General features: G+C 37.3%; 1 protein-coding gene and 1 long non-coding RNA gene across 2 annotated transcripts in view; one reads left to right on the top strand and one right to left on the bottom strand.

The window, feature by feature from the left end:
- Window positions 1–12092, top strand: part of LOC106082358 (uncharacterized) — a 193086-nt gene that overhangs the window by 111547 nt on the left and 69447 nt on the right. Inside the window, exon 3 of the long non-coding RNA XR_009398563.1 lies at window positions 3471–3486. This is a non-coding gene — a long non-coding RNA (uncharacterized LOC106082358). The remainder of the gene's footprint in view (window positions 1–3470; window positions 3487–12092) is intronic.
- Window positions 1–12092, bottom strand: part of LOC106082357 (protein jim lovell) — a 73522-nt gene that overhangs the window by 34389 nt on the left and 27041 nt on the right. The gene's annotated exons all lie outside the window — the stretch shown is intronic.

Here is a 12092-nt window from a genome sequence, read left to right as displayed (position 1 = left end):
CTAATTGTGTATTTCAAGTATCGTTCGATTTGGTCTATAACCTAAAATATCTTCGTTATTAAGTCTACCGATTTTACTTTTTTAACCTGAAATTGCGTTTTAAATATAGGTGATAGAAATTTAACGATAGTATCGATACTATCGATATGAATTATCGAAAATATCAAATGTTGGGAATATCGACAGTTTGTCAGCTTTAGTCTTGCCTTCGTGCCATTTGTCAAGCTACTGAACATAGTAGATGAGATGGCGGGGCGGCGTCGGTGGCAAATTGGGACTCGGCGGATAATTGCTGGACCGCTAGGGCGCTCTGACCTGTCATCGACCGGAGGAAGATGAAGAAGTTACTGGCGTTTCACAAGTAGTCGTTGAATACTATGGACTATGGAGCACTTGCTTCGTTCATGTCCGGATTTGCAAGGACTCAGGCTCTACTTTCTGGGCAGGCAGTTCTTCTGCGATCTGGGACATCTCCTGAGATTTGTGGACGCGCGGGAGGTTTGTACCATAAGATTCATCAAAAACACATACGTGCTTGGGTAAGTTATAGGCATTTCACCATCCGCCCTGGTTTTCTATTCCTCCTGTTTCTTTAATTCGTGTATAAAGTCTAGATATGGCCCGAGATCTCCCATCTTCTTTCTTTTCTCTTTATTTCTGGGGTAACACAATGAGCCAAAATGGCCTCCGAGTGAACTTGCCTATGGTGGGCATTATTCCTAACCTAACCTTGGTAGGTATTTTGGAGGTGGGGGACCCACCAAACACTTAGCTCCAAAATATATAAGCATAAGGGTCGTTTTCTACTCTCAAATATCTTTTTTAATAGTCTTTTGTTTTTATGATTGGTCCATATATCCTTTTGGCGTGTTTTGTGGGTAGGGTGTCCCCCTCGGGTACCCTTACCCACATTTGAATACCAAGTTTTTAGATAACTATAGGGTTTCAAACAAAATTTCATTGAAATAGCCAAACCCATCTCTGAGATCTGGCGTTTTTGGCCCTCGACGCTGGGCTGTTGGCGTACACCTTATCATTCAAGTGGCTCCAGAGGAAGAAGTAGCAAGGTGTTAAATCACAAGATATCCCTGGTCAATTGTGATCAACTTTTCCAGAGATTACACGGCTCGGAAACTTTTCCCTTGAAAGAGCAAAAGTCTGGTTGCTTGTGCGGCACATAGTGCCGTCTTTTTGAAAGTAAATGTTTTCCAGATCAATACTAATCAACTCTGATCATAAATCATCTCTTGATAGCGCAATCCATTCACCGCAACTGTTGATCCAACCACATTTTCGAAAAAGTAGAGTCCAATAACCCCGCCTGACCATAAACCGCAGCAAAAAGTCACACGATGAGGTTAAAGAGGCTTCACAACAATAAATCTTGGGATTTCCGAGTCCAACCCCAAAATATTATAGTTTTCGAACTGTGACTGCAAGTTTTTCATCATTTTTGTAGTGAGTTTTAATCATTCCAATGCATTGTTGAAGCGAGTACCGTTCCATTTGTAATAATGGCGTGGTTTCCACCTGTCGAGTTTTAAATAATAAAAGATTCAAAAGTGACAGCGGCTAAACTGTATTTTACGGGGTAGTTCGCAAAAAAATCTAATTTTTTGTAAACCCCTAATTTTGACCCCTGGAACGCGCTCGGGCTCGTAGACACACTAGGGGCCAAAATAGACGAAAGTATCTTATATATAAAAATCAATTTGTGTTTGTTTGTAGGTTTGTTTGTGTGTTCCTTATAGGTGGTTCCTGATTCGGTGGTGAAAACAGGGTACTACATTTTTTGAATTCTGAAGGGGGAGCGGGCCCTCCCCCTTATCTTAATTTTCAGAAACGCCAGATCTCGGAGATAGGCGGTGCGATTTAAGCGAAATTTTGTGTGCTTTCTTATAATAACCTACAAACAAAAACTTGGTATCCAAATTTCGGATGGGGTACCTAGGGGGGGCGCCCCACCCCAAAACCTACCAAATATGTATATACACCAATCACGACAATATGGAATTCAAATGAAAGGTATTTAAGATTAGAAAACGTATCTGATATCCAATCGTCGTGTGCTTGGGTGCTTGGGGGACAACCCCAACCTCCAAAACACCCCAAAATCGGACATATTTACCGACTATGGCAATAAGGGGCTCAAATGAAAGGTATTTGCGAATAGAATACGAATATGGTATCCATAAGTGGGACCAAGTTTCTGGGGGTCCACCCCTTCCCCGAAACACCTCCCAAACAGGACTTATTTACTAGCCATGGCAATATGGGGCTTTAATAAAAGGTATTTGAGTGTAGAACACGAATCTTATGTCCAGATGTGGGACCAAGTGTTTGAGGGGACACCCATCCCCGAGACCATACCCCAAAGGGGACAAATTTACGACCATAGCAATACGGGGCTCAAATGAAAGGTCTTTGGAAGTAAAGCACGAATCTGATATCAATACTCGTGAAAGGTATCTATGGGGCCACCCCATCCCCGTAATACCACCCAAATAGGAAGTATTTGCTGACCATTGCAATATGAGGCGCAAATAAGAGGTATTTTTGAGTAGAACACGAATCTGATGTATATTTTCAAAGCCAAGTCGCTGAGTGGCCGCCCCATCCCTCAAACCGGTCATGTTTGCCGACTATGGAAAAATGGAGCTAAAATGAAGGGTATTTCATAGTTTTTAGGGCCCATACCCCAAACCGGACATATTTGCTGGCTTTTTCAATAACGTGTTTACGTGAATGGTATTTGAGATTAGGAAACGAATTTGATATCCAATTTTGAGGCCAATGGCAATATGGCTATACCCCATAAATAGACATTTTTTACTGACCATCGCAAAATGGGGCTCAAATAAAGGTATTTGGGAGTAGAATACGAATTTCATATCCAAATGTAGGACCATGTACTTAAGGCATCACCCCTTTTCCAAAACACCCCCAAGATTAAACATTTTTCGACCATGCCAATTAGTGGCTCAAATAAAAAGTATTTGAGATTAGACAACGAATTTGATAACCAATTTTGGGACCATTTAGAGTCCTTCTTCATACCTTTAATTTGATACCTATATTGCCTAGGTTTAAGAGGATTCCGAATTCTCAAGATCCCGTTGGTCCTTCCCGGGACCTTTGTTTGGACCTTTGTTTGCATATTCGTTATCTTCTAATCAAAACCTTTAATTTGATACTCATATTGCCTAGGTTGAAATACTTCCCCCCAAGGGGGGTCCACGGGGCCGAGCCCCAAAAACTGACTTTATGTTTGGGTTCCTCGGGACAAAATTTGGGGGGTATGCATTTGTACTTTTTTGCGTACTACCCCGTAAAATACAGTTCAGCCATGACAGCTACCGTAATACCGGGTGATTCATTGGTGAACCCTATAGAACAAACATTTTTTCAATAAAAAATATATTGAAGTATTTTATTGAAAAATTAATCGGAATTTTTTCTTCTCTTTTCAGTTTTTGAAGACATATGGTAAGTAGTCCTACTCTAGAAGTATATCGCCAGGTTCCTTAAGAGTTTTGTAGATTTCATACAAAGGATAAGATGGTAGGTGACCTTGTCAGACTATGGGCCATTCTTACACATTTCTAAAATTTAAAAAAAAGTTCTGTAAATTTTTTCCCTCATTACCATTCTAAATCTTTCCCTCTCAATACTCATGATATGCAAAAAATTCAACACACGTGGTTTTCTATAAATCTAATACGCATGAGCAGCATCCTTTCTCAGAAGACAAAACAAAAAATCAGCTCAAAGGAAAATTAATGAGGGGATGGCGATTATGCAAATTTCTCATACACATATACATAAATATAAGCTAAAAATGCGCATGTGTCGCTTTTTTGCTTTTCATATGCAAATTTCCATAGAAATGAATGTTCGAAAACAGCTTTGACGCTTTCTATCATCTCATCATACCCACCAATGCTCGAGAGATATGAAGTGATTTGCACGCATGAGATTTTACACCTTGGTACCGATTTTATCTCATTCTCCCGGTGGTGGTGGTGGTGGTGTTGGTAGTGATGGTGGTGGTTCCGTATGGTGATCAATGAGCTGTGTGCGCAGCATGTCACGTCATCCTTTGACGCAAAATGCAACGACACATGCAGTTCCTTATTCGAAAATTATGCAAATTTTCTTCATACCAGAAAAAAAAAAAGCAAAAAAAAAATTGTGACTGTGTATCTGAGGGTAGAGCAGAGGTGGAAAAAAATACAAAATAAAAATTGAAATATTATGCAAATTAATTTTTTTTACTTCACTCACACTAACGAACATAATTAAGGCAGCAGTTGTTTTTGCAGTGTGGTATTCACATTTCGTTTTCCAATCGCTGCGTACCCATATGAACCTACGTCTGTATTCTTAATCCTTTTTTGTTTTGTTCTTGTTTTTGTTTTTTATGTGGCCTGCTGCTAAAGGTCATATGGCACATAAAATTCAGTTCATGCAACAAGCATTTTCTTTTTTTTTTGTTTCTTTTCTGGTTTTTACTCCGTGAGAGTTTTTTTTGTGGGCTGCTGTCTAGAGAATTTGTTTTTCCTTGGTTTAGTGCTTAGAAATGCGCATGTCTTTCCCCCTTTTACCTCAAGGAAAATCTTCGTAGTTTTTTCTTGCAGTAGTTTCTAGTTGGCGAAGTTAAAAAAACGAAGGCACATCCACCCAAAGGATAAAGGATATGCAACCGTTGACCAAGACAACGAAAGGGTTGAGAGGGTGAGTTTTATTGAACCGAAATGCATTCAGCACACATGAAATACACTCGAATACACTCGAAGTCCCAAAAATGAATATCCCTAACGTGGCATGATGCTCTTTAAAGAGATAGCCCACATAATTTTTTAAAGGAAAATTAGCAACTATCCCAACAATAGCCCCAACCAACGGTCGCTTGGTGCGATTGTTTGTCCGGTGCAAAAGGACAGTCAGTCACTCGATGGCTTTGTGGGGTCGTACGGCGTGGGCTATGTGCTCTGAATTTCAAACAATGTGACCAAACCAAGTGTTTGATGACTCTACGGCTACAACTACAACGCAGCAAAGAGGACGCAAAGCTGTTGGGCGCAAGGAGCCTGCTTTCTCCCAGGCACACAGACACACTTGCCCACAGTTAATAATGAAGGAAGCGCAAAAAACACAACGCAACTGAAAAAATACGAAGTATAAGAACAAATCCAAGCAACAGAGTGGCAAAAAAGCGTGGCGAGTGGTCAGAACTTTTCACTTCAGTTTTAACTAAGTGGACACAACAGATGGCAATCATTACAATGCGGATAAATTCCAACCCGAGCTGCTTTGCTGCACAGCGAGTCGCAAAATAATGGCATCGATGAAATCGATCATAAATCAAAAACACAAATCGTTCGTACGTATCGTATCGCATTGCATCGCATCGCATCGAATCGCATTGCATCAATTGTAACATTTAAGGAGACGTTATCCTTTTTCGCGTGTACTCTGGGTACGCTTTGGGTGTCGTGGCATCGTGTGTTGTGTTTTACTGCTCGCACGGGTTTATGCCGTGGTGCTGGCAATCTCGTATGAGGAGTGTCCCTATGGAGGGTATACTTTATGCGATTGGTTTATTTTCCCATGCAAAGACGTCAATGTACGAGTAGATACATACATATCCATATTTGTGAGTGAATGACTGAGTGAGTGAGTGTGTGTGTGTGTGTGTATGTGAAGGGATATGTGTATGCGTATGTGTATGTGTACGTTTGTGTTGTGTATGTGTGTATACGAGCATGAGAATTAGAATCCTGTAAAAAGAAGAAGAAGAAGCAAATAAAAAAAAAAAAACAAACGTGTGTCTTTTTTCCATATCGGATTGTGCGCGTTGTTTAGACGATATGACGTCGTTTTTTTCTGTTGCTGTCGCCTTTTAGCTTTTCCCAGTGCTAAACATTTTGTTTTCAATCTGATAAATCTAAGGATATGCTCGTATATGTGAATGTGAACATCGTCCCCCACCACCCCCACTCACATGCCATATGTGAAAATGTGGGAGTATAACCAGTAACGGCCGAGTATAGTGTAACCGATTTTTTCCTATTTCATTCGAAATCCAAATGATATACGAATACAGATACTTTCATATACTTCGTGAAATGTCCATTTCAAATGCAGAGACTATTTAATTTGTTTTTGTAAGAATAATTATTCGGTTTAAATGCCGACGGTAATACTGCAAGAGGAGGTGGATAAAAAAGAACTGCTGCTGTATAAAGAATTATTTTGCCAGAAAAGTTTTATTTATGAAATTTAAATAAATGATTTATTATTCTATTTTTAAGGAATGCTTTTGTCATAATACCAAAGTGATAGAGGATTTTTTTTTTCATTTTGGAAACGGACGATTTTTTTTTTTAAATTTTTTTTTTGTCAGTACTCATTTTCGTTCTGATTAAATTGTATACCCTTCACCATAAAATAGGAGGTATTTTAGTTTATTTTATTTTCATCATTCAGTTTGTGAAATCTCGACATATTTTGTTAGTCTAGGACCCTATAAAGTATATATCTTCTTGATCCTTCAGTTGCTTAAAAACTCAAAGCGGAAGATCGGTTACAGTATATATCGATTTACAATAAATAAATATCGATTTGGACTTTTTGGAACCTCAACTGACCTCCATCAAGAAATCTTAGAGGTCCTTAAATGTTAATTTTGTTAATTTTGCTATTAAACTACCGAGGAGATAAATTTCTTATAGCGTGATAGCGTGACTTTAACAGAGGCATTGAAGTTTTTTTTGGGACTAAGGTAAATTTTTCCTGGCGTGCCAATGGGATGACAAAGAAGAAAAGTAGACAATTTACACCTCTTTTAAAAAAATGTTTCACTGTGTTTAGTATAAAGTTCATATCTGCATGGAGAAGAGTTTTCTCCGGCAGGATGTAAACAAAATCATATAATAGGTGTCTTTCTGATAAGCTACTGGAAAAAACGTTATTGTCCCCAACACCATAGGAGGGGGAGGAACTAGTCTAGTCATTCCGTTCGTAACCCCTCAATATATTGATCACCGACCCCATAAAGTAAATATTGTACAATATATCATATCATCTTCTTGTCTTGACTTTCTAAGTCGATCAAGCCATATCCGTCCATCTGTCCGCCTGCCGAAATCACCATAGCCGTCGAATGAATATCCACTTGACATTTTATTCAGATGCTTCTTATTGATGCAGGTAGAGTTGGCGAACTATCGATAATCGCAACATTTGATATTTTTGATAGTTTTAATAAAAAATACCGATAGTATCGATACTATCGTTAATTTCTCATCACATATATTTCAAACGAAAAAGAAAAGTAGAAACTAGGAGATGGATTCACATAGAAGCATTATCAATGCACAGACCAAATAAAACCAAAGTTAATTTAGTCAGTTGGAAGCCATGAGTGAAATTATTGTACAAAATGTTAGTCTAATCGGATGAAAATTGCGCTCTGAATAGACGCAATGTAGCTTAAGGACACATTCAGTGTCGGATTGCTAAATTTAACTTTTGCGTTAGTATCCATCGGAAAAATAACAATCGATATTCAGCAAAAAAAAAAAAATAATTATCGATAGCATCGATAGTGAAATCGATATTTTGCCAGCTCTAGATGTAGGTAGTTGGAGATTGCCACATAAACTTATCTCCGGATTTTACATCTTGAGCCCCTGGAAGCCGCAGTTTTTGTGCGCTTTGGCTGATATTTTGCACGAAGTGTTTTCTTATGACTTTCAAGAACTGTATCAAGTGCTAACTAAATCGACCAATAATCTAATATAGCTCCCATAAAAACCGATCTCCCGATTTGACTTCTTTGCCGCTTAGAAGCCGCAATTGTTATCGGATTTTGCTGAAATTTAGCATGGAGTGTTTTGTTATGACTTCCCATAACTGTGCTAAGTACGGTCCACATCTGTCGATAACCTAATATAGCTCCCATATAAACCGATCTCCCGATTTGACATCTTAATCCCATGGGAAGCGCAATTGTTATCCGATTGTGCTGAAATTTTGAACGGCGTGTTTGTTATGACTTCCAACAACTGTGCCAAGTACTGTTCACAACGGTCTATAACCTAAAATAGCTCCCATATAATCCGATCTCTTAATTAGTCTTCTACAGCTTCTAGAAACTCCTGATTTTCAGAAATTGGGTACATAAAATACACATATATCTTCAACAGAGTTCATTTATGGAAATATTTGGTTGAATATATGGTGGTGGGTTCCCAAGATTCGGCCCGGTCGAACTTAGCTCATTTTAATACTTTTAAACCTCCCACTATGTCTAATCTAAGGTTCATATCTGCATGGCGCAGAACCTTCTTGAGCTGGATGTTAAAAAAAATCATAGAATAGGTTTCCCTTCCGATTAGATGCTAAAGATGTTCTTTGTTCGATTAATAGATAGAAGATGTCTTTGTATGGTCTGGGGAGTGCGAATGACAAGTCTCTAATGAGTTTATCTAGTCGTTACAAGGTTTAAATCCCATTCTCTTAGACAATACGCTTGATAGCGTCCTGCATGTTATTAGAAAGTGAATTTATTGGGTACTTACTGCCTTGCCTTTTTTCTTAGGCATAGTATGCTGGGTTTCGAATCCTTTGTTTTGCAACCCTCTATATGGATTTAAAAACAAGTTGATGCATTCTCCCTATTGGTATGGTGCGTAAAATATCTCAGATTTTAGCCCAAGGGCTCCTGCTGCATTATTTTCATTCCAAAAGAGGATGCGCTTGGATCAAAGCCTGAAGTGATATTATTATCTGTATGTCTGCACACCCACATGATTTCGCCTTTTTCTTCTTCTATTATATTCTATCTCCCAATTTCTTTTCATTGTCTACGGTTTGGCCAACTTAGAAAAATGCCTATCGTAATTGTGAGTTAATTATTAATCATAAATTCATGATTTTTACTCAGGTTTAGTTTAATTTTCTTTAAGGCTAAACAATTGGTACAAGAAAAAACTAGTTTACGTAAGTAAAGCCCTTTGTTCCTGAGCAGTAAGCAAATTTGCTTCAAAAAGTTTTTCTTTTTGAAAATAAGTAAGCATTTTACTTAACTTGAGTAAAACCATATCATTGTTGACGACAGATTTTCTAGTAATTATAATTGCAAGAACTATTGAAGGAAATTTAAATTTTTAGTTCAATGTAACTAAAACTTTCTTGTGATATTACAATGGGCGAAAAATCTCTAAGTGAGTCTGAATGGCAGACTATAACTTGAACCAAACCAAATCGGGTGTCAGGCGTTAATGAGTCAACACCTGAGCAGCAAAAAAATTTTATTTCAAAAAGTTTTTTTTTCAGCAAGAAATTCCTTATCTTGAGTAAAATCATACTATCGTTGATGACAGATTTTCTAGAAATTATTATAGTAAGAAATATTTGTGGAAATTTAAATTTTTAGTTCAACTAATAATTTTACGTTTTTTTTTTTCTTTAATTGGTATTTACATGTTTTTTTTGCGTTTGCAGTAAAGATAACTATACTAAATGTTAGTAAATGTGAAACTAAAATTGAGGCTGAAGACTATAGGATTATTAGGTCTAAAATATTTTTTAGTTTTACCTTCCCTAAGGAACATTTAAAAAACAATTTACTGTGGCGTATATCGAATTCGAGATATTTCTATCATAAATTAGAAGCACACGCTTCTTCCAGAGAATAGAATATGCCAAATATATGTAATAACATGATCATCCTTGACCCTTTTGTGTTGTTGGTAAATATAGAAATGGGACAAATGTGTCTGATTCAAACAATAGCGGTATGGATGATTATATAGAACATCCACTTTACAAATGAAAGATTATTGATTTATTCATCTTAAATATAATAAGTGGGCCTAATTTTTGCCTTACAGGAAAATGCTATTAATTTTCAATTTGGATCACCCTTGGATATTGCGAGTTTTTCAATGATTTTGCATTTTTATACTTTAACGGCCAATTTCTGGTATTGAGATTCTCATAAAAAGTTATTAAAATCGCTAGGTTTTCATTTATTGATATTTCTACGTTTGAAGTCCATATATTACTCGTGATAAGTATATATTTAACAAAAGCCAAGTAAAAACAAATTCTTTGATTTCCAGAAATTTTTTGAAACGTATTGAATGAGCAATCCGTAGGCGTTAAATTAAATATAATTTTTCTCAAATTTATTTAATGTTGAGTTTTAAACTTTTTTTATGTGTACTGACAGCTAAGATTTAATGCTTCAGTACCACTACGGCATTTCTGATATTAACACTAGTTGCGTGCCTCATGCCTCGTAGCCAACTATGAATTTTGAAGCATTTTCCATAAAATGGACGATATTTTATCACAATTGTTTCAGTTAAGTTCAGAATATCGTTTTTTTCTGCATCCAACGTCTAATATCCCTGTCAGATTGTACGTTTATCAATGCAGACCACATAAATGCCGGCTAGTGCAGGTTTAAGATTGAAAACCGTTCCGCTGCTGGTGTTAAAAAATCCGCTTGCGCTCCTAATTAATATTTAAGCCTGATTCTCCGATGAGACTCTTTGATCACTTACGTTTTCTTAGGCGACTATATAACAATTTTTCATGCGAACCTTCATATGTACTCCTCAGTTGCTGTCCAAAAATCTTCAAAAAATCTTGACTAAGGTTATCCCTCATGGAGGGTATTTAAGATTCGGCTCGGCTGGATTTTACAAAATTCTACTGCTCTCTTGATATGTGGTTAAAAAATATTTTTGTTTTTTTTTTTTTATGGAAAAATCAGTTAAATATTCTGTTAAAAGAAACCAATGCAGTAAGCATAGCAACCCTTCTTCACATGTGAAAGATCAAAGAATCTCACAGCTAAAGACAATCTTTCGGTCATAGGAAAAAATCCATAAGAAAGTATATTGAAAAGCAGCAAAACTCAGCCGAAGAAGGCTGAGAACACCCCTTCAGCTTGGAATGGTATTTATTCATTATTTGGATTTCATAAGAAATGCAAACAGAGCCCCACCATCAGCCAACAACATTTGCTTAGAACTGCTGCTGTTGGCATTGCTTTTATTGCTGCTCACAGTTTGCTCATAGCAGTTCATAGCTCAAATTTCATCTTTAAGACAACGAAACGAAGGACAGACCGACATGGACAACAATAAAAAATCACACAAGTGACAGGACACCGGGAGTAACCCCACCCACTCACTAGGATACAGAATTACTTTTGCCAGGATATCCATGATTACCAGTGGCAAAACGAAGTCCAGGGTCTCAGCTTCAAACATAACCAAGTTCACATAGCTGTGCTTCCAGTTGCTTACAAACACCTAACATCTAAATGTATGTAGATGTGCGTAAGAGGTTTGTATGTGTTTGCTGGGGACATACACATTTGGCCATTGAAGTTTGAAGGAGATGCTGAAACATTTTCATATTTCTTGGAGAAAAAAATCCCCAATAGAAACCCAAATGAATTTGTTCATTGTTTTTCGATAGTATGGTGGAATTTTTGTCTTCTCTGGCCAAAACAAAAAAAAAACAGAAGTCTGACAAAATTAAAGAAAGAATTTTCTTGGAAGTGTATTTTAATGAATATGTTGCACGAGTTTGGCTTGATAAATACGGCACTGTGAGCCTGTACCAACTTTAAGTAAAAAGGTTTTACACCAAAAAAATAATTTGGATGGGGATAATCTGGATGGGGGTATACTAATTTCATCAATCTGTTTGTAACTTCACGAAGTATTCCTCTAAGACCGCATTCTTGGTCGTCATGACATTTTAAGTTGAACTGGCCATGCCCGTCGGTCCGTCTGTCTGTCGAAAGCACGCTAACTTTCGAAGGAGTAAAGCTAGCCGTTTGTAACTTTGCAAAAATACTTCTTATTAGTGTAGGTCGGTTCGGGTTGTAAATGGCCCATATCGGTCCATTTTTTTTATATAGCTGCCATATAAACCGATCTTGGATCTTAATTTCTTGAGCCACTAGAGGACGTAACTCTTATTCGATTTGGCTGAAATTTTGTGTGAGGTGTAGGTTAAAATTAAATAAGTATGGTTAAAATTGATCTGTAACCTTATATAGC

Source organism: Stomoxys calcitrans, chromosome 5, assembly GCF_963082655.1.
Source record: "Stomoxys calcitrans chromosome 5, idStoCalc2.1, whole genome shotgun sequence".
Classification (NCBI taxonomy): domain Eukaryota; kingdom Metazoa; phylum Arthropoda; class Insecta; order Diptera; family Muscidae; genus Stomoxys; species Stomoxys calcitrans.
The sequence above is the reverse complement of the archived record's forward strand: the minus strand, read 5'-3'. Positions and strand labels throughout refer to the sequence as shown.